At 40.4% G+C, this 26,337-nt stretch overlaps 1 long non-coding RNA gene across 2 annotated transcripts in view; it reads left to right on the top strand.

Moving 5' to 3' along the window:
* The window catches only part of LOC131406951 (uncharacterized), a 40,882-nt gene extending 15,954 nt beyond the window's left edge, over positions 1–24,928 (top strand). For both annotated transcript variants that reach the window (XR_009220407.1, XR_009220406.1), the window contains exon 3: positions 24,590–24,928. This is a non-coding gene — a long non-coding RNA (uncharacterized LOC131406951). The remainder of the gene's footprint in view (positions 1–24,589) is intronic.
* The last annotated feature ends 1,409 nt before the right edge of the window (positions 24,929–26,337 follow it).

Below are 26,337 nucleotides of genomic sequence, written 5' to 3' on the forward strand. Positions count from 1 at the left end.
TCTCTTTTGTTTCCCTTGTCTGAGTAAACATGGAATTCAAGAAGATCCCTTTATTGCTGATAACGAGTAGTGTACTACCTATATTTTCCTCCAGGAGTTTTATAGTTTCAGGTCTCACCTTCAGGTCTTTGATCCATTTTGAGTTAATTTTTGTGTATGGCGAAAGAAGGTGGTCTACTTTCATTCTTTTGCAAGTGGCTGTCCAGTTTTCCCAGCACCATTTATTGAAGAGACTTTCTTTTCTGCACTGTATGTCCTTAGCTCCTTTGTCAAAGATTAGCTGCCCATAGATATGAGGTTTTATTTCTGGACTTTCAATTCTGTTCCATTGATATATGTGTCTGTTTTTTACCAGTATCATGCTGTTTTAATTACTATTGCTTTGTAGTAAGGGATTGCTTTGAAGTAAGGGATTGTGATGCCTCCAGCCTTGTTCTTCTTTTTCAGGATTGCTATAGCTATACGGGGTCTTTTCTTGCCCCACATGAATGTTAGTATGTTTTGTTCTGTTTCTGTGAAGAATGTCCTTGGGATTCTGATTGGGATTGCATTGAATCTGTAGATTACTTTAGGTAGTATGGACATTTTAACTATGTTTATTTTTCCAATCCAAGTGCATGGAATATTTTTCCATTTCTTTATGTCATCATTGATGTCGCTTAATAATGTCTTATAGTTTTCATTATATAGGTCTTTTGCTTCCATGGTTAAATTTACTCCTAGATATTTTATTCTTTTTTTGCAATTGTAAATGGGATTGTCTTCTTGAGTTCTCTTTCTGTTAGTTCGTTGTTGGTATATAGAAATGCAACTGATTTCTGTAAGTTGATTTTGTACCCTGCCACTTGGCTGTGGTTGTTGATTATTTCTAATAGTTTTCCAATGGATTCTTTAGGGTTTTCTATATATAAGATCATGTCATCTGCAGACATCGAGAGTTTCACTTCTTCATTGCCTGTGTGGATTCCTTTTATTCCTTTTTCTTGCCTAATTGCTCTGGCCAGAACCTCCAGTACTGTGTTGAATAAGAGTGGTGAGAGTGGGCACCCTTGTCTTGTCCCTGTTTTCAGAGGGTTGGCTTTCAGTTTTTCCCCATTGAGTATGATGTTGGCTGTGGGTTTGTCATATATGGCCTTTATTATGTTAAGGTACTTTCCTTCTATACCCATTTTGTTGAGAGTTTTAATCGTAAATGGATGTTGGATCTTGTCAAAAGCCTTCTCTGCATCTATTGAGATGATCATATGGTTTTTATTCCTCATTTTGTTAATGTGTATCACGTTGATTGATTTGCAAGTGTTGAACCATCCCTGTGTCCCTGGTATAAATCCTACTTGATCATGGTGTATGATCTTTTTAATGTATTGGTGTATTCCAATATTTTCTTGAGGATTTTTGCATCTGTGTTCATCAGGGATATTGGTCTGTAGTTTTCCTTCTTAGTATTGTCTTTGCCTGGCTTTGGTATCAGGGTGATGTTGGCCTCGTAGAATGTGTTGGGAAGTGTTCCATCTTCCTCTATTTTTTGGAATAGTTTGAGAAGGATAGGTATTAAGTCTTCTTTGAATGTTTGGTAAAGTTCTCCAGAGAAGCCATCTGTTCCTGGACTTTTATTTTTTGGGAGGTTTTTGATTACTGTTTCAATCTCTTTACTTGTGATTGGTCTATTAAGGTTCTCTATTTCTTCTTGATTCAGTTTTGGGAGGTTGTATGAGTCTAAGAATTTATCCATTTCTTCTAAATTGTCCAATTTGTTGGAATATAGTTTTTCATAGTATTCTCTTATAATCTTTTGTATTTCTGTGGTATCTGTTGTAATTTCTCCTTTTTCATTTCTAATTTTATTTATTTGAGCCTTCTTTCTTTTTTTCTTGGTGTGTCTGGCTGTTTGTCAATTTTGCTTATCTTCTCAAAGAACCAGCTCTTTGTTTCATTGATCCTTTCTACTGTTTTTTAAATTTCAATTTCATTTATTTCTGTTCTGATTTTTATTATTTCCCTTCTTCTGCTGACTTTAGGCTTTGTTTGTTCCTCTTTTTCTAATTCTGTTAGGCGTAGTTTGAGGTTGCTTATTTGGGCTTTTTCTTGTTTGTTAAGGTGGGCCTGTATTGCTATGAGTTTCCCTCTCAGGACTGCTTTTGCCACATCCCATATGAGTTGGTATGGTATATTCTCATTTTCATTTGTCTCCAGATATGCTTTGATTTCTCCTTTAATTTCATCAATGATCCATTGGTGGTTTAATAGCATGTTGTTGAGTCTCCACAGCTTTGTCACTTTCCCGGTTTTTTCCTTGAGTTGATTACTAACTTCATGGCCTTATGGCCTGAAAAGATGCTTGTTATGATTTTAGTCTTCTTAAATTTATAGAAGCATGCCTTGTTTCCCAACATATGGTCTATTCTTAAGAATGTTCCATTGCACTTGAGAAGAATGTGTAATCTGCTGTGCTTGGATGGAGTGCTCTGTATATGTCTATTAAGTCCATCTCATCTAGGTTTTCATTTAGGTCCATGATTTCCTTATTTATTTTCTGTCTAGATGATCTGTCCATTGATGAGAGTGGGGTGTTAAGATCCCCTGCTATTATTGTGTTGTTGTTAATATCTCCTTTTAGGTTTGTTAATAGTTGCTTTATGTACCTTGGTGCTCCTGTATTGGGTGCATATATATTTAAAAGTGATATGTCTTCTTGGTGGAGTGTCCCTTTTATCATTATATATTGCCCCTCTTTGTCTCTCATTATCTGTTTTATCTTGAAGTCAACTTTGTCTGATACAAGTATGGCAACACCTGCTTTTTTTTGTTTGCCATTACCTTGGAGTATTGTCTTCCATCCTTTCACTCTGAGCCTGTGTTTGTCTTTAGAGCTGAGATGTGTTTCCTGGAGGCAGCATATTGTTGGGTCTTGTTTGTAATCCATCCCACCACTCTGTGTCATTTGATTGGAGAGTTCAGTCCATTTACATTTAGGGTAATTATTGATAGATGGGGGCTTGTTGTTGTTATTTTATCACTCTTCTTCTGGTTCTTTTGCATTTCTTTTGTTTCTCGTCCTATGTGTTTCGGACTACCCATGCAGTTTGGTAGTTATGTATGGGGGTTCTCTTAGTTTTCTCTTTCTTTATCGCGTGTGATTCTATTCTGATTATTTGGTTAATGGTTACCATGAGGTTTGTATAAAAAATCTCGTGGCTGTGATAGTCCGTTTTTTGATGGCCTCTTATTCCCTTAGACTAAGTCGATTTGATCCCTTTCCTCTTCCCCTTCTATGTTATTGTTGTCACATCTTATTCCTTCTTGTGTTGTGAGTTTGTGTTTAACATGATGAGGTTATATTTATGCTTGGTGCTTACCTTCCCTTGATCTTTGGTTTTATAATTAAGTGTTTGCTAGTCTATTTTGATAGAGGACTGCAATTTTTCTGGTTTTGTCGACCTATTTTCCTCCTCGTTCAAAACTTTGAATCCCCTGTCTCTTTTTTCCCTCAGGGATGAGGGCCTTCTTGAGCACTTCTTGTAGTGGGCGTCTTGTGGCAATGAACTCCCTTAGCTTGTGTTTATCTGGGATAGTTATTATTTCTCCATCATATCTGAAGGATATTTTCACTGGATAGAGTATTCTTGGCTGAAAGTTTTTGTCCTTCAGATTTTTGAATATATCATTCCACTCTCTCCTGGCCTGTAAAGTTTCTGTCAAGAAATAGGCTGAGAGCCTGATAGGAAATCCTTTTCTATGTTATTTTTTATTTATTTATTTTTTTGTCTAGCTGCCCTTAATATTTTTTCTTTGTCGTTGACTTTTGCCAGCTTTACTGCTATATGCCTTGGAGAGAGTCTTTTCATGTTGATCTATTTAGGAGATCTATTTATTCCATTCACTGGTATTTCCAGCTCTTTCCCCAGGTTTGGGAAGTTCTCAGCTATTATTTCTTTGAGCAAGTTCTCTGCTCCTTTTTTCCTCTCTTGTCCCTCTGGAATACCTATAATCCTTATGTTGGATTTCCTAATTGAGTTGGATATTTCTCGGAGAGTTTCTTCATATCTTTTTAGTCTTCATTCTCTTTCCTCCTCCATCCAGAGCACTTCTGCATTGCTGTCCTCATTATTGCTAATTCTTTCCTCCATATTGTCAGCTCTGGTGCTTAAGGCTTCCAGATTTGTCTTTATCGCCTCTATTGTGTTTTTCATCTCTAAGATTTCTTTTTTTTTTTTATAGACTTTTTTTTAAATTTTTTTTTTTGTTTTATTTTATTTATTTTTCCCTCAAAGCCCCAGTAGATAGTTGTATGTCATAGTTGCACATCCTTCTAGTTGCTGTATGTGGGACGCGGCCTCAGCATGGCCAGAGAAGCGGTGTGTCGGTGCACGCCCGGGATCCGAACCCGGGCCCCCAGCAGCAGAGCGCGCGCACTTAACCACTAAGCCACGGGGCCGGCCCCTCTAAGATTTCTGATTGTTTTTTTTTTTTTTAATAGTTTCAGCCTCTTTTGTGAAGAAACTCCTGATTTCACTGACTTTTCTGTCTGTTTTCTTGTATTTCATTAAGCTTTTTTATGATGGCTATTTTGAATTCTCTGTTGTTAAGGTTATACATTTCTGTGCTTTCCAGGTTGACTTCTGGGTGCTTGTCATTTTCCTTTGGTCTGGAGATTTAATATATTTTTGTATGGTGCCTGTTGCTGTTGGCTTACCTTTCCTCATAGTGAAAATATATGGTCCCAGTTTCCTCTTGCTGCCGCTGGGTGGGGGTCAAGGGCTGTGTATTCTGGCCCTCCTCAATCTGTGGGCACTCTTGTCAGCCCCTGGCTGATCTGCGGTGTGGCTGAGTGGACACTGCTGGAGGGGAAGTGTGGAAACAGCTGGAGCTGGAGCATAGCTAGGCCAAAGCAGCTGGGGCTCGGGTGTGTGTGGGTTGAAGCAGCTGCAGCTGAAGTGCTGCTGGGCCAAAGAAGCTGGAACTGGAATGCACTGGGCTGAAGAAGGAATAGCTGGAGCACCGCCAGGCCGAAGAAGCTGGAACTGGAGTGCGCTGAGCCGAAGAAGGAGGAGCTGGAGCACCCACCAGGCTGAAGAAGCTGGAACTGGAGTGCGCTGGGCCAAAGCAGCTGCAACTGGAGCATGCTGGGCCAAAGAAGGGAGAGCTGGAGTGCCTCTGGGCCAAAGAAGCTGGAACTGGAGTGCCATGGGCCAAAGAAGCTGGAACTGGAGTGTGCTGGGCCAAAGAAGGAGGAGCTGGAGTGCCGCTGGGCCAAAGAAGCTGGAACTGGAGTACAGTGGGCCAAAGTTGCTGGTGCCAAGTCAGCTGGAGCCCGGGCACAGGCCAAGCCGAAGCAGCTGGAGCCAGGGGATGGAGGGCGGTCAAGCCAAAGGAGCTGGGGTCGGGGCACATTCCAGCCAAAAGAGCTGGGGCCATGGCACGGTGGAGCTGGGGAAGCTGGGGCTGTGGCTTGGTCCAGCTGGAGCAGCTGGGGCTGTGGCGTGGTGGCGACTAAGCTGCCGCTGCCTCTGGTGCGGGAGTGCAGTCTCGCCCCACTGCTGGTCAGGCTGGGCGCCCGGGGGCCGCCACCTCTGGGGACGGGGCTGAGCTGAAGCACCAGTTGGGTGGGCCAGTGGGGGAGGGGCGCCTACTTTTGCCTCCCCAATCTCAGAGGTTTCTTGCCTCACTGTCACTCTCTGCTCTCCTGAGGGGCTAGCCTGCTGAAACTACCCTCACAACAGTTCCGCTCCTTCTGCAGGGGGATCCCCTCAGGCTGTGAGGGGTCTTGGAGAGCACTGTTTTCCATACGGCGAGCTGCCCCTCCCCTCCTCTGAAAGCCACATGGTCTCAGTCTCTGGGTCGCAGTCCTTGGGGAAGGAAGGGAGCTCCTCTTACCTCCTTCCACTTACTCTGGAGATTCTAGCACCTCAGTCCTCGGCTGTACAGCTGCCTGGGTGCCTCAGACGTCCCCTGTGTTGTGTGAATAGCTTCTGTTGGAATATGAATGTCCTTTTTGTTGTGTCTCAGAAGGGGAGAGTTCAATGGGGGAAGCTCACTCTGCCATGATGCTGACGTCACTCCACTAATTCTTTAAATTAAACTGTCTAATTCAAATTAATATGTGATTTCTCACTCCCAATTGAGCCCTAATTGATACAGAATTGGTACCAGGAATGGTTTTATCTCCCACCCTTTTGTTTGCGTATATCTTACTAAGGCATCTAAAGAACTTATTACTTCCTGCTCATCAGATCTGATAAGTATAATATTGTCAATGTAGTGGACCACTGTGATGTTTTGTCAAATGTCAAGATGATCAAGATCTCTGTGGACTATAATATGCAGAGAGCAGGAGATTAGCACAGCTCTGAGGCAAGAGTGTGGAGGTATACTATTGACCCTGCCAGGTAAAAGCAAATGGATTCTGGTGATCCTTATAAATTGGTATGGAGAAAAAGATACTAGCTAGGTCCATACCAAATGCCAGGAGATCTGTTTATTTTTTCTAGTAAATCTATACATCTGAGACAGCAGCTGAAATTGGAGTCACCATTAGATTAAGTTTACAGTAGTCTACAGTCATTCTCCATTATCCTTCTGACTTCTGCACAAAACTGGTGAGTTACATGGGGATGTGATAGCTATCACATCCTTTCAAGTCTTTTATGGTAGCATTAATCTCTGCAATTCTCCCAGGGATGTAGTATTGCTTCTGGCTTACTATGTTGGAGAAAGTGGAGGTTAATCCTTAGCTATTCCTGTCATAATGGTCCTCACCTGATAGGTCGGAGAAGCCATGTGGGTGTTCCACCAGGTGCTAAGTAAGTCTACTCCAATTATACATCAAGAACTGGAGAAATAATCCCAGAGTTGGTCTGTGGACCAACAAGGCCCACTGTGACTCAGACTTGGACTAAGATTCCATCTATCACTTGACCACCATAAATCCCCACTCTGAGTGGTGGGCCACTGTGGCATTTTGGATCCCCAGGAATTTGGGTCCCCAGGGTCAGTGTCTAGTAATCTTGGAGAGGTCTGGAGATTTCCTTTCCCAAATGCACAGTCATGCTAGCAAACAGCTCTGGGTGCCTTTGGAGAAGGATTAGAGTAAGATTTACAGTGTATACTTGAGGCAGTGATACAGGGTTTTCCTCAAGGGGCCTCTTCATTCAAGGGGTCCTGAATGTGTGAATTGCCTTATATCTAGAAACAAGGGGAGAGGCCATGACTCAAGTCAGATTTTTGGCTACCAAACCTAGAGTTTTTCTTGTTATATAGATCAAGCAATGCTGTAGCAGACTGTACGTCAATTTCATTCTTAGGAAGATTGCGATAAATTGGCCACTGCCAAAGATCTCTGTGAGTCAAGGCATTCTGATTGCCTGTACATTCCTGCTTCCCTTTACAGTAGATGTGTCTTTGACGAATAAGTGCTCCCTCTTGGCCTCTACTACTCTGGGATCTCATCTCTATTGAAACCAGAGAGCCTATCTCAATGTCAGCATCCCCTAGAGTCATATCTGACCTGCAAAAGAAAACCACAGAGCTGTTCATGGGTGCAGGTGCTCTGGTCACTAATGTATTTCTCAATTCCTTAGTGAAGAGAGTGTCTTCTGGCCCTCTTCTGGAATGTAGGTGGAGGTTAGATATACAGGTTGACGTGATAAACCCAGTACAACATTCCTACCTCCATAGCCTTTGGATTCCATTCTTTGTATCATGCCAGGACAGTTCCAGTATCTGAATCTCATTAGATGTAGGCCAGCATTGAGTCCAAGTTTCAGTCACCTAGGCAAGCTGTTGCACGTACAAATATATCCATAGCAAAATAAGGAGGAAATACTCATGACAATTACAGTTCTCATACTAAGAGACACCCTACGGGGTCTCCTGTATTCCAGACATACTCTTCCTTACCTCCATTGTGGAGTAGTAGTCCAATTTCCCCTTGGTGGTCAAGATCAATCTTACCAGCCAACACCATAACTCTTTTATTTGCCTGTTGATTCAGAGGCATGGGGAGCCCAAATTGGTCAGGTGACAGTCTTAACTTCCAGATCAATGGAATCATCATGGTGTCTCTTGGTTGAAGCATTCCTGCCTCGGGAACCAAGACCTCTAGACCAGCAGAACATAAAGTAGTGGGAACAGGAAGCAAAAATTTTGCTGGTGGGTCACTAGTGGTAATAGTGAGTGGTGCCACTCCCGTTTCCATCCCTTGATTCCTGGACCAGTAAATCCTGACTGTCAGAGAAACAATGCCATGTATTGGATGCTGATTCAGAGCATATATAGCCTTCTGGAGAACCTTGCCCCAGCCTGAAAGGTATTGCCACCTAGCTGGCACTGTAACTGAGTCTTCCAAAGGCCATTCCATCATTCCATCAAGCTAGCTGCTTCAGAGTGGTGGGAAATATGGTAAGACCAGTGAATTCCATGAGCATGGGCCTATTGCCACATTTCAGTTGCTGTTCTCTGAGTTCCTTGATCAGAAGCAATGCTGTGTGAAATACCATGACAGTGGATAAGGCATTCTGTAAGTCCGTAGATGGTAGTTTTGGCAGAAACATTGCATGCAGGGAAAGCAAATCCGTATCCAGATTAAGTGTCTATTCCAGTAAGGACAAAATGCTGCCCGTTCCATGATGGAAGCAGTCCAATGTAATCAACCTGCCACTAGGTAGCTCACTGATAACCCCAAAGAATGGTGCTGTATTGGGGCCTCAGTGTTGGTCTCTGCTGCTGGCAGATTGGACACTCAGTGGTGACTATAGCCAGGTCAGCCTTGGTGAGTGGAAGTCTACATTGCCGAGTCCATGCATAACTTCCACCCCTGCCACTATGGCTATTTTGGTCATGGGCCCATGGGGTGCTGACAGGGGTGGCTGGGAAAGAGGCTGACTGGTATCCACAGAACAAGTCATCCAGTCCACTTGATTATTAAAAGCCCCCTCTGCTGTAGTCACCCTTTGGTGAGCATTCACATCAAATGCAAATATCTTCACTTTTTTGCCCATTCAGAGAGGTCTATCTACATACCTCTTCCCCAAATTCCTTTGTAACCTATTTTCCAAACGTATTCCTTCTAAGTCCCCGACCATCTAACCAAGCCATTAGCTATAGGCCGTGAACTGGTACATAATCACATGTCTGACCATTTCTTCTTCCACAAGCAGTGCGCAAAGTGAACAACCAGGCGCACTGCTTCAAGTTCTGCCCACCGGGAGGCTTTCCCTTCCCCACTGTCCTTCAGAGATGTCTCAAAAAAGGGGCTGTAATGCTGCAGCTGTCCACTTCCAGGTGGTGTCTGCATATTGTGCAGAACCATCTGTCAACCAGCCCCGAGTCTTCTCTTCCTCTGTCAACTGACCATAAGGAACTCCCCCTGAGGCCACAGGTGCAGAATGGGAGAGAAGACAGTGTAGCAGGAGTGGGGCCATGGGCACTAGGGCCACTTTTTCACGTTACTCACTTGCTTAGGCCCGATCACACATCTGCCACTTCCATTTGATGATGGAATGTTGCTGCACACACCCAACATCATGGCTTGGGAGGTCAGATGACACTCAGTTCATAATGGTCAACTCAGGTCGCATGGTAACTTGGTGGCCCTGGTTAAGTGTTTAGTCTCTACTAAGACCCAGTAACAGGGCAAGAACTGTTTCTCAAAAGGAGAGTAGTTATCTGTGGAGGATGGCAGGGCTTTTCAATCCCAAGGGCCTGCATTGCAACTCACCTGTAGGGACCTGCCAAAGGCTCCAAAACACATCCCTATCTGCCACTGACACCTCAGTTATTTAAAGACTGGATTTTAAGAAACGTAGAGAAGATAAGCATGGCACTTGTTTTTTCACTCGATTAGTAGCTTCTCCCGTGTTCTGTAAATAATATTTTTCAAATAGAGCATGACACTCTATCAATGTGAGCTTGGATCGCGCTGCATAACGAGGCCTGAGTACTTGTTTCATGCTTAACACAGCCTGAGGCAGAGAGAGAAAGAAAACGATGTACCTCTGTATCCTCCCTGCCTAACACAGCACCTCAGATGCAATTGTTTGGTGTTTATGAAATAGATGGCAGGCTGGCACGTGAGGTCCTGGAAGGCTCTGCCAGAGAGTTTCCTTCTACCTCCTGGGTCTAGCACACTCTTCTTAGCTTGGAACAGTGGTTCTCATACTGTGTTCTGAGACACACCTGCATCAGCATCTGGATGTGCTTGTTAAACACAGATTCCAAGGCCCCCTTCAGACCACCAGAACCCCCAGGAGTGGGCTGGAAACAGGCCTGTCTCCACAGCTCCCTGGGACCTGACACGTGCTGAGAGGCAGCCTCCGGGCCCTGCAGACCAGGGGAGGCATTGCTGACTCCTCCCTCCTCCTCCTCCTTTGTTCTCATCCTCAGTGCAGCCCCCCGCGTTTAGCCCATATTTCCTTTCCTTACGTTTACCTCCACCTCCCTGTTATCTCCCTCCTGTCAGCTTGGCCTGTCTTGCACACCAGAATAACTATTATGGAGTCCAGTGGCAGTATTTTTCATAAAGTTACCCTGTTTTGTATTTCCTGCTCAAGAAATGTGGTATTTTATTTGTAGCTGGCTGTTCTAGCCTGAGTCAATACAGAAATGATACAGGTAGGGACCTCAGAGCAAAGGAACAGAAATCAGCAAAGGTCCCAGGAAAAATCTCAACATAACAAAACAATATTCAAGAAGTGAATGCAAACCATCTCAAACAATTAATGCCTTGGAAACACAGCTTTAATTAAAAAAACATTTAAATCCTTATTGGAGGTGAGGGTTGGGAATCGTAGCCGGTGTGTGTGTTGTTTTCTGACTGATAAAGGAAGTGAGACCTTTGGTGCAGGGGAGAAAATGCCAGGCTCAGCAAGATTCCAAAGTGGAAGTAATTTGGAAACGGTTTGGAGGAGACCAATTCCCTGCCCAAAAGGTCTAAACAAACCCAAACCCGAGCTTTTTACACAAATGATTAGAAATGAAAGCAAAAATTTCATCAAAGCAAAGGTGTGTGTGCAACATATTGGCCCCTTGGTGTCATTTGAAGGAAATTAATGTGGAGGGCCAAAGGATGGAGTCTGCAATATGCAATGCTCTGGAGACCTGGCTGGGATTTTGTTCCAAGTGTAGCAGAAATAAACACTCCCAGCAAACCTTCAGGGAGAAATAAGACATGTGCATAAGTAAGATTAATCAGTAAAGCTAGCATCGACCTAATGAGTCATCTTTGACATCATAAAACTTGAAAAACACAAGGTTGTGGCCTGTCAGATCTGTGTGCTCTCAGAAGCAGCAAAAGGTCACAGCTGTGAGCAGCTCTTGAGTGCGTTAGGCCTAGCAGAGAGGAAGCGATAGAAAAAAGGCTACACTGGGGGTTTATTGGCTACCGTGGGTCTGTTTCTGTGGAGACTTGGGGTGGGGTGCTGGGGTGGAGAAAAACAAAGATATGGGGGCTCATGCACCTTTTCCCCTCAGGAACCCCCTTCCCTCTACTCAGTGAGGTTCCCAGGGAGGCTGTGTTTTCATCCACACAAACCATCCACCAGGACTTTCTGGGACGTAGCACCAGCTTCTGGGAGGGAGGGGAGCAGAGCATGCCCACACAGGACCTCCATGGGGCAGGACCTTCAGGAGTTTCCAGTCCCCACAGAAGAGTGTTTGGAGTGGGCTTGTGTCCACCTGTGCTGCCCATTCTCCACTCCCACTTGTCACCAGATCCTGTGGGCCAGTCCCCACCGAGAAGTAGCCCCTCCTTTCTGCTATGTACCTGCATCTGCTCACACACAGCCTTTACTTCCCTCGAGCCTGAAAAGCTCTTCATGTCCTTCCCCTTCCAGTCCTGATTATCCCCAGACTCAATCAAACATAGGCTGAGGGCCATGTGCGTCCTCATAAATCACAGTCCCATTTAGAAAGTGGCCCATTTTACTCAATGCCTCAAATGTCCCACCCCTGCCACACTTAGCCGTCAAAATGCCAAACCTCCTCCTCAGGGACTCGTGGTTACACGGCAAGCCAGACCACGGCCTCTTGACCATATGCTCCCCAGGTACTTCTGGCTTTGAAAGCTTTCTTTAAACACCGGAAAAGCTGAAACCTACCTTCCCTCTGTTGACTGATTCCAACTAGTTGGTGGACAGCATGTCCCAAGAGCCCTAGAGAGTTCCTCCATGGGTAGAGCCTCCTGAAAGAACAGCCAGACCCCTCCGCTGTGCACAGCCAGGTTCTGTGGGAGCAGTGTCCTCCCTGCAGAGACCACACCACGTCACACCAGTGCTGGCACCCGACCAGCACCCAGAGCTCTCCAGCCCTCTGCGCACATTGCCGCTCCTGCCGCATGCAGCTGGCTGCCCGGCTTATTCCATACGACTTGCTGCAGCATTCATTGTTCTGAACACACAGCCCCCCTCCCTCAAGTGGCTGATCCAGAAAGTTCTCAGCAAGGGCATCAGATCTGGTTCTCTTTCCTGGGCCATGTGCACCCTCCTTGTCCCTGCATTCAACTAGAAGAGAGGTTTCTGGGACTCTTCCTCGTGAGAGCCATTGAGTACATGAAAGGGCACAAGCTTTGGAGCAATGCGGCAACACGCCTGGCCTAGTGTCCTGGCTCAGTCACTGACGTTATATCCCAGCAAGTGAGTTAATATCTCGGAGACTTGGTTTCCTCATTTTTCACTCATTCAATGAATATTTCCTGTGCCTGCTATGTGCCTACACTGTTGTAGGCACTGAGGAGACAGCAGCAAATAACAAAGATACACTCTCTGCTCTCCTGGAGCTTCCGTTTAGTAGAGAAAAAAGACAAGCAATAAATTAGTAAGCAAATAAATTGGTGTCTACCTCCAGGGCCTACTGCTTTCATGAAGCTGCTATGTGTCATTGTGGGCCACTCTGTTCCAAATTGCCCGTGACTTTCATAAAAGGAGGAGCAATCACAGCACTAGCTCCCACATGAAGTCCAACAGAAACTGTAGTGATCTTTGGGTAACAAAAACTTTCAATGGAATGGACCCAGAAGGATCAAAAAGAATGGAAAGAGGAATGAAGAATTTATGCATCATGCCTGAGGACCAGAATTTTCACCAAGGAGGCAGAAAACAAGTTTTGCCAAAGAAAGAGTAGGAGATTGTTCTAAACCTCATTAAGACACTGGAACCAAATATTACCTAGTTAGTCCTGGCTGCACATTGAGTGATAAAATGGGTTGTGCATAAAGTAGTTGGGTCGACACAGATTTGAGTAACTATTGAGCTTTTTATAAAAGCGCATGCGGTATAAAGCCATTGTTTCGAAAGGTAAAACAGCCCAGTCATTTCCAAACATCTCTATTGTTTCTCCATCTCTTGAACAAGCCACAAGAAAAGGTTCACAACAACCACGAGCTGTAGGTACTTGACTCTTAGTGTGTGTGTGTGTGTGTGTGTGTGTGTGAGAGAGAGAGAATGCACAAAAGAGAGTCAGAGATAGATGACCAAATATGGGGATAAATTAACGTTTTGTGAAAATCAGATTTCTATATGAAATGCTGCTGTATCAGATCTTTCTTCCTAAGTCTCTCTCAATGTCTCTCTATCTCTCTCTTTTTGTGTCTCTCTCCCTCTCTCTCTCATCCAATCATTCACTAACCTATATACAACACACCACATAACCACCCACCTACCCATCCAATGAGCATTTATTGATCACCTGCTCTGTTTCAGGTCCTGTGCTTGATGCTGAGAAGTCAGAGATAATGAGAAATTCAGAATAAAACAAAACCAGATTCTTAGAGGGAATAACAAGGACCATATTTACCTTCCCACATGGAATAACCAAAAATCCAGTCAAAATATATGAAACAATGGGTTTCAACACATTGGACTCCAGGCAATGAAATATAGGGATTCTTGAGTGATGGAAAACAATTGAGCATAGCCCTACAATTGCCTCAGCTTACCACCTTCAGAGAGTTTCCAGCACACAGTACACAGACAACCCAAACAGAACCAGAATACTCTCTGATTTGAGAACATGGAGCTGAGAGTGTGGGGCAACAAAAAAAGCTAGAATTTTGAGGACAAAGAGAACTACAGAGACTTACAGAGAGTCCCTCTTGAGTATTTAGTAGAGTATTGACCAGCATGTTTGTGTAAGGAAATTACCCAGGTCTGGGAAAAGAGCCATCCAAGACTATTAGAGGGAACAATGCTCACACAGTGGTTGGAATAGTGCCTGTTCCTACCAGGCAGACTGGAAAACCTCATAATTCACAACATAAGTACTCAGGAAAGTCTTGACTCAATAATGAAAAATAATTAACCCCAGACTGGACACTGCTCCAGATCCACCAAACAAATCATAAATCAAAACTTAAAGGATCAAACTGTCTCCAAGTAAATTAACTGCATCCCAGAGCAAGGCTCAAGAAGATTTATAATAACAAAAAAATTCAGCACCCAATAAAGTAAACTCACAATGTCTGACATCCAATCAAAGATTACCAGGCATTCCAAGAGGCAGGAAAACATGATCCATAATGAGGATAAGAAAGTTATAAAAAAAGACACAAGTTAAATTCCTGAGATGAAAACTACAATGTATAAAACGAAAAATATCCTGAATGGGATTAATGGCAGAATATACATTACACAAGAAAAGATCAGTGAACTAGTAAAAATTGTAATACAAACTATCCAAAATGAAACAGAGAGAAAAAATGAATTTTAAAAATGAAAAGAGCATCAGTGAGCTGTAGGATAACTTTAAGCAGCCTAATATGTGTGTGATTAGAGTCCCTGAAAGGGATGGGCAGAAAATATTTGAGAAATAATGGCTGAAAAATTTCCAAACTTGATGAAAATTATGAACCCACAGTTCCACAAAGCTTAACAAACCCCATGCATAAGAAACATAAAGAAAACTATACCAAGGCGTATCATACTCAAATTGCTCAAAACCAGAGATAAAGAGAAAATCTTAAAAGCAGCCAAAGGAAAAAGACATGTTATATACAGAGGAACAAAGATAAGCATGACTGCAGATTTCTCTTTGGAAACAATGCAAGCAGGAACACAGTGAAGCAACATCTTTAAAGTACCAATAGAAAAGAAGTCAATCTAGCACTCTATACTCAGCAAATCATCTTTCAAAAACAAAGGTGAAATAAAGACTTTCTGACATATGAAAGCTGAAAGAACTCATCATGAGCAGACCTGCAATGCAAGAAATGTTAAAGGAAATCCTTCAAACAGAAGTAAAATAATACCAGATATAAATCTGGATCTATACAAAGAAACACAGAATACCAGAAGTGGTAATTATATAGGTAAGTTATGAGACTTTTTTTTATTATTTAAGGTGATTTATAAGATAACATAGTTTAACCAAAAATGATGACAATGTATTTAATATTTATAACATATGTAAAAGTAAAATGTATGGCAACAATATCATAAAGGCTAGGAGGGAAAGTATACTATTATAAGGGTCTTATACTATATGTCAGTGTTTCTCAACCACTATTGATATTTTGGACCAGGTAATTTTTTATTGTAAGGGACTGTTCTGTGCATTGTAGGATTTTGAGCAGCATCCCTGTCCTTTACTCATTAAAGGCTCCTAGTCCCTAGACCTTGCCACCTGTTCTCGGGAGAACAGAATTACCCCCAGTTGAAAACTACTGCTGTATGTGAAATGGTTTAATATCACTTGAAGGTAGACTATGATAAGTTAAAGATATATGCTGTAAACCCCAGAGCAACTACTAAAATAACAAAACAAACAGCTAATAGGTCAACAGAAAAGATAAAATTGAATATTAGAAAACATACAATCCAAAGAAGGCATGAAAATAATTAAAAGGAAACAAAGAAGAGATGGGACACGTAGCAAACAAATAATGAGATGACAGACTTGAACTTAACCATATCAAAAAATCACATTACACGTATGTGGTTTAAACATCCAATTAAAAGGCAGAGATTGTCAGACTGGATAAAAAAGCAATACCAAAACTACATGCTGCCTAAAAGAAATGCACTTTATATATAAAGACCAAAATAGATTAAACATCAGCGTGGAAAAAAACGTATACCATGCTAACGCTTGTCAAAAGAAAGATGCAGTGGCTATGTGAATATCAGACAAAGATTTCAGCACAAAGAATATATCAGGGATGAAGAAGGTCATTTCGTAAAGATAAAGAAGTCAATCTTTCAAGAGGACATAACAATCATAAACATTTATGACTCAATAAGAGAGCTTGAAAATACAGGAAGTGAAACTGACAGAACTATAATGAGAAATATACAAATTCACATTACACTCAAAAATTTATGGAAAATCCTCCAAATATTTGGAAATTAAATAGTTTACTTCTAAATAATCCATGGGTCAAAGAAGAAATCCAAAGGGAAATTAGATATTGTATTGAACTGAATGAAAATAAAAACACGATAAATCCAAATTTGGAGGATGCCACTAAAGCACTACTGGAAGGGGACATTATAGCACTAAACACCCATATTAGAAAAGAAGAAAAGTCTCAGATCAATTATCTCAGTTTCCATCTTAAGAAGTTAGAAAAGGAAGACCAAATTAAATCCAAAGCAGAAAAAAAGAAATAAATAAGAGCAATGAAAAAATCAACACAGTTGAAAATTAAAAAAAACAAGAGAGAAAGTCAGTGAAATCAGAAGTTCTCTGAGAAGATCAGCAAACTTGATGAACTTCTAGCCAAACTGATCAGGAAAAAAAGACACAAATTGCCAGTGTCAGAAGTGAGAGAGGTGATATCACTAAAAATCCTACAGATATTAAAAAGATAAGGGAACACTATGAACAATTTTATGCCAATAAATTCACAACTTAGATGAAATTGACAAATTCTGGACAAATTTTGGCAACATTTTTGCTGTCTCCTGATAAGTGCTGGAGCGCATGAGAGCCCCATCTTTGGCAATCTTCTCTTTTCAGTCTACTTTCACTTTCTTTTTTTTTTTTTAATAATTTTATTTATTTATTTTTCCCCCAAAGCCCCAGTAGATAGTTGTATGTCATAGTTGCACATCCTTCTAGTTGCTGTGTGTGGGACGCAGCCTCAGCATGGCCGGAGAAGCGGGGCGTTGGTGCGCGCCTGGGATCTGAACCGGGCCACCAGCAGCAGAGCGCGCGCACTTAACCGCTAAGCCACGGGCCGGCCCTACTTTCACTTTCAACGTGATCTCAGCTAACCCTATATCTTTAAACACCGTCTAAATGCTTATGACTTCCTGATTTTTTCCTCCAGGCTGACCTGTCTCCTGAGGCTCAAACATTTTTTCACTTTCTACTCAACAGCTCCATTATCATATCTTACAGGCATTTCAAAGTTAAATTCCAAAACAAATATCCTGATTTCCTCCTACTCACATACGCAACTAGTCCCTCTCTCAGGCATCCCCATCTCAACAAATGCAACTACCCTTCTTTCAATGTCTTGGACTAAAACCCAGGAAGTCACCTTCAATTCTAATCCAGCAACTACACTCTACTTTCAAAACATGTATTAAATCTAATCTCTTCTCTGTCTCCACCACTGCTACCCTGGTACAAGCCATCATATCTTGTCTGGACTTCTGCAATAGGCTCCTCATTAAAATTCCCATCTCCACTATTGCTCAGCCCCTACCTTCTACCCTAGTGGCATAGATATTTAATGTTCACAGATTATCTGTGATATATTACATTTTCCAGCACCCTTGCAATTGGGCAGTGCTATAAGCAGAAATGGCTAAGGTAATTCCTAGCTGGAACAATGAAAAGCTCTTATCTAACCCTCTATCTCTTCATCCTCTGCCACAGTGTTTGGTAATCTCAGAGGCCACATATTGAGATGGTATACCTACAAGATGAAACCAGCCTGCACACCTTATCCTCAGCTTAGAAAAGTTGCCCTAGAGAGCCACCAGTCTTGCAGTGGAGTTTGCAGGAGCAAGAAATAAACTTTATACATTCATATGCTGAGATTTTGGGTTTGTTTGTCACTGCACCAAGCATATCCTATCCTGACTAATACAACCCTATACACAGCAAAAAGGTGGATATTTTAGAACACATGTAATAAAAATTTTAAAACTTCTTTTATTGAGGTGCAATTCACATAACAAAACTAACCATTTTAAAGTAACATTTAGGACATCCACAATATTGTCTAACCACCACCTCTATAAAATGCCAAAATATTTTCATCACCTCAAAAGAAAATCCTGTTCTCATTAAACTATCACTCTCCATTCTCCCCTTCTCCAGCCACTGACAGCCACCAAGCTGCTTTCTGTCTCTATGAATTTACCTATTATGAATATTTCCTATAAATAGAATCATAAAATATGTGAACTTTTGTGTCTAGCTTCTTTCACTTAGCATAATGCTTTCAAGGTTTATCCACATTCTAGCATGTATCAGTATTTCATGCCTTTTTATGACTGAATAAAATATTCCATTATATGGGTATACCACATTTTGTTTATCCATTTATCCATTGATGGACATTTGGATTGTGTCCACCTTTTGGCTATTGTGAGTAGTGCTGCTACGACATTTGTGTATAAATATCTGTTTGAGTGCTTGTTTTCAATTCTCTTGGGTATATACCTAAGAGTGGAGTTTCTAGGTCATATGGTAATTCTGTATTTAACTTTTTGAGGAACCACCAAACTATTTTCCACAACAGCTGCACCGTTTTACATTCCCACCAGCAATGTACTTGTGTTCCAATTTCTCCACATCTTCACAAATATTTATTATTTTCTGGGTTTTTTAAATTATAGTCATCCTAATGGGTGTGAAGTGGTATCACATGGTTTTGATTTGTGTTTGCCTAATGATAGATGATGATGAATATCTTTTCATGTGCTTGTTGGCCATTTGTATATATTTTTTAGAGAAATGTGCATTCAAGTCCTTTGATCATTTTTAAACTGGGTCATTTGTCTTTTTGTTGCTGAATTGTTAAAGTTCTTTTTATATTCTGGATACTAGACCCTTACCAAACATATGATTTGCAAATATTTTCTCCCCTACTGTGGATTGTCTTTTCTCATTCTTTATAGTGTCCTTTGAAGCACAAAAGTTTTTAATTTTGATGAAGTGCAATTTATCTATTTTTTATTTGGTTACTTTTGCTTTCTGTGAAATATTTAAAAAACCAATGCCAAATCTAAGATCATGAACATTTACCCCTATGTTTTCTTCTAAGAGTTTTATAGGTTTGGCTCTTACATATGGCTCTTTGATCCATTTTGAGTTACTTTTTGTATATGGCAGGAGGTAAGGATTAAACTTAATTCTCTTGCATGTAGATATCCAGTTGTTTCAGCACCGTTTGTTGGAAAGACTATTTTTTACCCATTGAATAGTCTTGGCACCCTTATAGAAAATCAATTGGCAATAGATGTACAGCTTTATTTCTAGGACTTTCAACTCTATTCCATTAGTCTATATATCTACTCTTATGGCATTACCCCACTCTCAATTACTGTAGCTTTGTAGTAAGTTTTTAAATCAGGAAGTGTGAGTCCTCAAATTTTGTTCTATTTTTTCAAAATTATTTTGACTATGTAGGGCCCCTTTATTTCCATATGAATCGAAGGTAGAGTTTTTCATTTCTGCAAAGAGGCCATTGGAATTTTGATAGGGATTACACTGAATCTGTAGATAACTTTGGGTAGTATTGCCATGTTAACGACGTTAAGTCTTCCAATCCTTTAACATGGGATGTCTGTCCATTTATTTAGGTCTTCTTTAATTTCTTTTGGAAATATTTTGTAGTTTTCAGTGTATGAGTCTTGCACTCCCTTGGTTAAATTTATTTCTAGGTATTTTATTCTTTTTGATGCTATTGGAAATGGAATTTTTTGCTTAATTTTCTTTTCATGCTGTTTATTGCTGGTGTTTAAAAACACAGCTGACTTTTGTGTGTTGATCTTGTTCCCTGCAACTTTGCTGCATTTGTTTATTAGTTCTAGTAGGGGTTTTTTTTTTTTTAATGGATTCTTTGGAATTTTCTATATATAAGATCATGTCATCTATGAATAGATATAGTTTTACATCTTCCTTTCCAATTTGGATGCATTTTATTTCTTTTCTTGCCTAGTTGCTTTAGCTAGAAATTCCAGGACAATGTTGAAAAGCAGTGGTAAAAGCAGGCATCCTTGTATTGTTTCTGATCTTAGGGGGAAAGTTTCAGTTTTTCACCACTGAGTATGATGTTAGCTGTAGATGTTTTGTAAATACCCTTTATGTTTTGAGGAAGTTCCCTTCTATTCCTAGTTTTCTGAATGTTTTATCATTAAAGGGTTCAGGTTTTGTGAAATGCTTGTTCTACATCAAATTGTGATGATCACGTGGAGTTTTTTTCCTTCATTCTCTTAATGTGGTATATTACATTGATTGATTTTCTTACGTTAAACTATGCTTGCATTCCTGGATAAATTCTATGTGATCGTGTTGTATATTCCTTTTAATATGCTGTTGTGCTTTGTTTGCTGCATTTTGTTGAGGATTTTTGCATTTATATTAATAAGGGTTAGTAGTCTGTAGGTTTCTTTTTTTGCGATGTCTATGTGTGGCTTTGATATCAGGGTAAAAATGGCCTTGTTGAATGAGTTAGGAGCTATCCATTCCTCTTCTATTTTTTTTACTAGATTTTGAGAAGGATTGGTGTTAATTTTCTTTAAATATTTCGTAGAATTCACCAGTGAAGCCGTCTGGCCCTGAGCTTGTCTTTGTGGGAAGGTTTTAGATTACTGATTCAATCTCTTTTCTTGTTATAGGTCTGTTGACTTATATAGGTTGTTGTTATAAAGACTTCTTAAATAGTTTTGGTAATTTGTATGTTTCTAGGAATGTTTCCCTTTGATCTAAGTTATCTAATTTGTTGGTGTACAGTTGTTCATAGTATTCTCTTACAGTATTTTTTCCTTCTGTAAAGCAATAGTAATGTACCCACTTTCATTTCTTACTTAGTTATTTGCTGCTTCTTCCTTTTTTTCTTAGTCAGTCTAGCTAACTGTTTGTCAGTTTTGTTGTTCTTTTCAAATAACCAACTTTTTGTTTTGTTAGTTCTCTCTATTATTTTTCTATTTCTCTATTTCACTTCTTTCTACTCTATCTTGATTATTTCCTCACTTCTACTAGCTGTGGGTTTGGTTTGCTCTTCTTTTTCTAGTTCCTTAAGCTGTACGGTTAGGTTGTTGATTTGAGATCTTTCTTCTTTTTTAATGGAGGTGTTTACAGCTATAAATTTCCCTCTGAGCACTGTTTCTGCTACATCTCATAAGTTTTCGTATGTTGTGGGGGTTTTTTTTTTTTTTCATTCATCTCTGAGTATTTTCTAATTTCCCTTTAATTTTTTTCTTTTACCTACTGGTTGCTTATGAGGATGCTGTTTATTTTCTACATATTTGTGAGTTTTCCGGTTTTCCTTCTGCTGTTGATTTCTAGCTTTATTCCACTGTGGTCAGAGAATATACTTTGTATGATTTCAAACTTTAAAAATTTTTTGAGAGTTGCATTGTAGCCTAACATATGGTCTGTTCTGGAGAATGTTCCATATGCATCTGAGAAGAGTATGTATTCTGTGGTTCTTGGATAGAGTATTCTGTGTGTGTCTGTTAGGTCTAGTTGTTATATAGTATTTTTTAAGCCCTCTATTTCCTTATTGATGTTCTATCCATCGTTGAAAGTAGGTATTCAAAGTCTCCAACTATTATTGTAGAATTGTCTATTTTTCCCTTCAATTCCGTCAATGTTTGCTCCATTTTGGGGGATCTCTGTTTGTTAGTGTACATACGTTTCTAATTATTATATCTCCTTATGAGTTGACCATTTTATCAATATATAGTGACCTTTTCTGTCTCTAGTAACAATTTTTGAGTGAAGGGCTATTTTTTTCTGCTATTACTGTAGACTCCTCAGCTCTCTTGGTTACTATTTTCATGAGATATCCTTTTCCATCCTTCCACTTTCACCCTATTCATGTCTTTGGATCTAAAGTTAGTTTCTTATAGACAGTTTATAGTTGGATCATGTTTTTTAAATTCATTCTGCCTATCTCTGTCTTTTGTTTCAAGAGTTTAAACAATTTACATGTACTTACTGATAAGAAAGGACTTACTCCTGCCATTTTGCTACTTTTTCTGTATGTCTTATACCTTTTTTATTCCTCATTTCCTCCATTACTGCCTTCTTGTGCTTAATGATTTTTTTGTAGTGTACCTCCTTGATTCTCATTTCATTTCCTTTACCGTATATTTTTGTAAATATTTTCTTAGTGGTTATAATAGAGATTACTGTTAACATCCTAAGTTTAAAACAATATAATTTGAACTGATATCAAGTTAGCTTCAATAGCATACAAAAACTTTGCTTCTATACAGCCATTCACTACTTTTATGTTGTTATTATCACAAATTACATCTTTATACACTGGGTGCCATTTATAATTATTGTTTCATGCATTTGTCCTTTCAATCATATATTAAACAAAAAGAGGAGTTACATACCAAAAATACAGTAATACTGGTTTTTAATTTACCTATGTAGTTTCCTTTGCTAGAGATCTTTATTTCTTCATATGGCTTTGAATTTCAGTCTGAAGTACTTCCTTCATTTCTTCTAGGGCAGGTCTACTAGTGAAAAACTCCATCATATTTTGTTTATCTGAGAATGTCTTAAGTTCTCCTTTAATTCTGAGGGGTAGTTTTTCTGAATACAGAATTTTTGCTTAATGGGTTTTTTTTTCTTTCAGCATTTTAAATATGTCATTCCACAACCTCTGGCCTCCATAGTTTCTGGAGAATTTGGCTGTTAATCGTATTGGGGATACTTTGTATGTGACAAGTCACTTCTCTATTGCTGCTTTCAAGATTCTCTTGTCATTGGCTTTCAACAATTTGATTATAATGTGTCTTGTATGGATCTTTTTGTGTTTTTTCTTCTTGGAGTTTGTTGAGCTTCTTAGATTTACAAATTTGTAGCATTTTTTTTTTCCTGAGGAAGATTTGCCCTGAGCTAGTGGGTCGCCACCACAGTGTGGCTGCTGACGCATGGTGTAGGTCTGCACCTGGGAACCAAACCTGGGCCATTGAAGCAGAGCACGCTGAACCTAACCACTAGGTCATGGGGCTGGCCCCTAAATTTCTTGGTTTTTTAAATCAAATTTGGGAGGTTTTTGGCCATTGTTTTTTCAAATATTCTTTCTACCTCTTTCTTTCTTTCATTTCCTGCTTGAACTCTCATTATGCATATGTTGATATGCTTGACAGTGTCCCATAGTTCCATTAGGCTCTTTTTATTTTTCTTCACTCTTTTTTCTCTCTGTGTAATTTCAAATGCCCTATTTTCAAGTTCATTGATTCTTTCTTCTGCTTGCTGAAATCTGCTATTGAAACTCTCGTGAATTTTTCATTTTAGTTATTGTACTTTTCAGATCTAGAATTTCTGTTTGGTTTCTTTTTATAATTTCTGTCTCTTTATTAATATTCTCTGTCTGTCAAAATATCAATTTCTTGGTTTCCTTTAGCTCTTTGAGCATAGGTTAGACAGTTGATTTAAAGTCTTCGCCTAGGTAAGTCCAAAGCTGTGCTTACTCAGGGACAGTTTCTATTCATTTCTTCTGTGAATGGGCCATAATTTTTTATTTCTTTGCCTGCTTCAAAATTTTTTGTTTAAAAGTAGGCATTTTGAATATTATAATGTGATAACTCTGAAAATCAGATTCTTCTACCCTCCACAGGCTTTGTTTTTGTGGCTTGCTGTAGGCCGTACCTGTTAGTTTGTCTAGTGACTTTTCTAAACTAGTTTTTATAAAATCTGTATTCTTTGTCACGTGTGGTCTCTGAAGTCTCTGAGACCTGTCCCCTTAGCTTGTGTTCAGCCGGTGTTTTCATAGAGATTTCCTTTAACACCAGGAGAAAGAGAGAGGAGAGAAAGAGAAAGAAATAAAAGAAAGAGAAGAAAATAAAGATGCTTCTCCTAGTCTCTTCAGATAGGCTCTGCCTTGGGGCACTCTTTCAACACTGAGGTGGGCTATTAATGATTAATGCTTCTGCCTTAGCCTTCACGTCCTGCTTGCACTGATACTGGAGATCAGCCAGAGGTGAAAGCTTAAGGTCTTCTCTGAGCATGCATTCTGCTCTGGGTGTACATCAGGCTTTCTTGAATCCTCAGTATTCATTGGCACTTTTGAATACTCTAATATCCTAAAATATTCTTCCTCTAGCTTTTGCTCCCAAGCTTTAGGTGCTCTATTGTTTGCCTGAAGTATAAGCTTCTGGCCCAGGTTCCTATGCCTTACAATGTTATCAAGGAATGCCCACTGCTTTTCTAGCCTGAGTGAGTGCCAAGTTAGGTAAAACAAAGGCAAGCACCTTGAGACAGTCTTTCAGGTAACTCTCAGACAAGTTAGAACAGAAAATCATGATTATTTTAGAATAGGGTCTGCTCTGCTTCCTCTCGAACCAGGGACCAGAGGGAATGCAGGTTGCCATCTTCAAGATGGCTGCCAAGCTGGGGTGGTGATGTTGGGAGGGCAAATAAAAACATCACAAAATGTTTTCTGCCATTTTTTTTTATGCAGAAGATCAGCCCTGAGCTAACATCGATGCCAAGCCTCCTCTTTTTTTTTTTTTGGCTGAAGAACATTGGCCCTGAGCTAACATCCGTATCCATCTTCCCCTACTTCCTCATATGAGATGACACCACAGCATGGCTTGACAAGCAGCACGTCAGTGCACGCCCGGGATCTGAACCTGCGAACCCTGGGCTGCAGAAGCGGAGCGCGCGCATTTAACTGCTTGCGCCACTCGGCAGGACCTGTTTTCTACCATTTTTAAGTTTCCTTTTCCTTGATTTAGCATTTTCTTGGTTGTGAACCTTTGACTATTTTTCAGTTCTAATAAAGTTGATTCTGACAGTTTTGCTTGGTTTTTCAATGTTTCTGTGGAGGGACAGGCCCTTGGAACTGCCCACTCTACCATTTTCACTTATGTCACATAATCGTTTATTTTAATGAACTGGATTCATAGAATTTAAGCAGAAACCGACCTTACACCTTTTCTAATCTACCTTTAAACCTGCTCTGTAGGTTATTTATTTTTTAATCCTTAGGTAAAATCTTAGATCTAATAACTTTTCCAATCATACTTAGATAGTAAGCAAATACACTTGTCGTATTCTCTAGTCCAGTATAATAAAAACATAATTCCATTTCATCCCAGTGTAATAATCATATTTATAAATTCATTTAACTTAAAAACACCTTCTACCGTAGTCCCTACCTGTTCCAGACTAGGAACTTCTGGTAAGCCTGGAAAATGGTGTATGTGTGAAGAACATAGTCACCTTCTTCACTGTTTCCTAGCTTTGCACCCACTACCACCAATGGCTAGACTGGGTTGAACCAAGAGGGAGAGATAATTAACAGAAGGCACAAGATGCCTGGTCATCTGGTAAAAGTGGCCCCTGGATATCAGATGTATAATTGTCAACGTTTTCTCTTACTGGGTAATTGTGTAGGTTCATTGGTAGCCCCCTTCTGGGGGAGAACCGTCTGCTTATGAGCCCAACAGCAGTCTGGGGAATAATGGCCAAAAAAAGACTGCAGCCTTGGAATCAGGGGAGGTGCCTCTCTTTTCCCTTCCCAAAGACTGCAACCCAGATGGGGCAGAGACCCAGCTTCAATCATGAAACTAGGGCAGTAGTTCTCAAAGTGTAGTCCCAGACCAGTAGCATCAGCATCGCCTGGGAGTTTGTTAGAAATTAAATTTGGGGTGTGTATTAGACAGAATTAGAAACTCTGTGAGTGGGGCCCAGCAATCTGTGTTTACTAAGCCCTGCAAGTAATATCGATGCGTGCTCAAGTTTGAGAACCTTTGATCTTAGATAATTCCCTGAACAATGATTCTCAAACATGTTTGTGTCATGTTTGACACCAGGGGAGCTTTAAAAAATACTGATACCTTAGTCCCACCTCCACAGACTCAGATTTAATTGGTCTGCAATGAGACCTGGGCACTCATATGTTTTAAATCTTCACTGGTGATTTTAATATGAAGTCAAGGTGAGAACCGCTTACCCATAGGATGATGGAGGAAAAGGATGAAAGGACCTCAGATCTCTGAAAGACCATGTGGAGCAGAGCCTCCTGCTAACTTTTAACATTTCTTTGGGAGCTTGGTGTGAGAGAGAAACTTCTCTGTTCTTTAAGCCACATAATTGTTGATTGTCCTCTTGGAGCAATTTCAGCCTAACTAATACAGGACTCTTAAGGATGTGGGCCAGAGTTGGTGGTTCTCCCTGCTTTGCCCCAGTATTTCCTATTTTGGT

Source organism: Diceros bicornis, chromosome 6, assembly GCF_020826845.1.
Source record: "Diceros bicornis minor isolate mBicDic1 chromosome 6, mDicBic1.mat.cur, whole genome shotgun sequence".
In the NCBI taxonomy this organism is placed as follows: domain Eukaryota; kingdom Metazoa; phylum Chordata; class Mammalia; order Perissodactyla; family Rhinocerotidae; genus Diceros; species Diceros bicornis.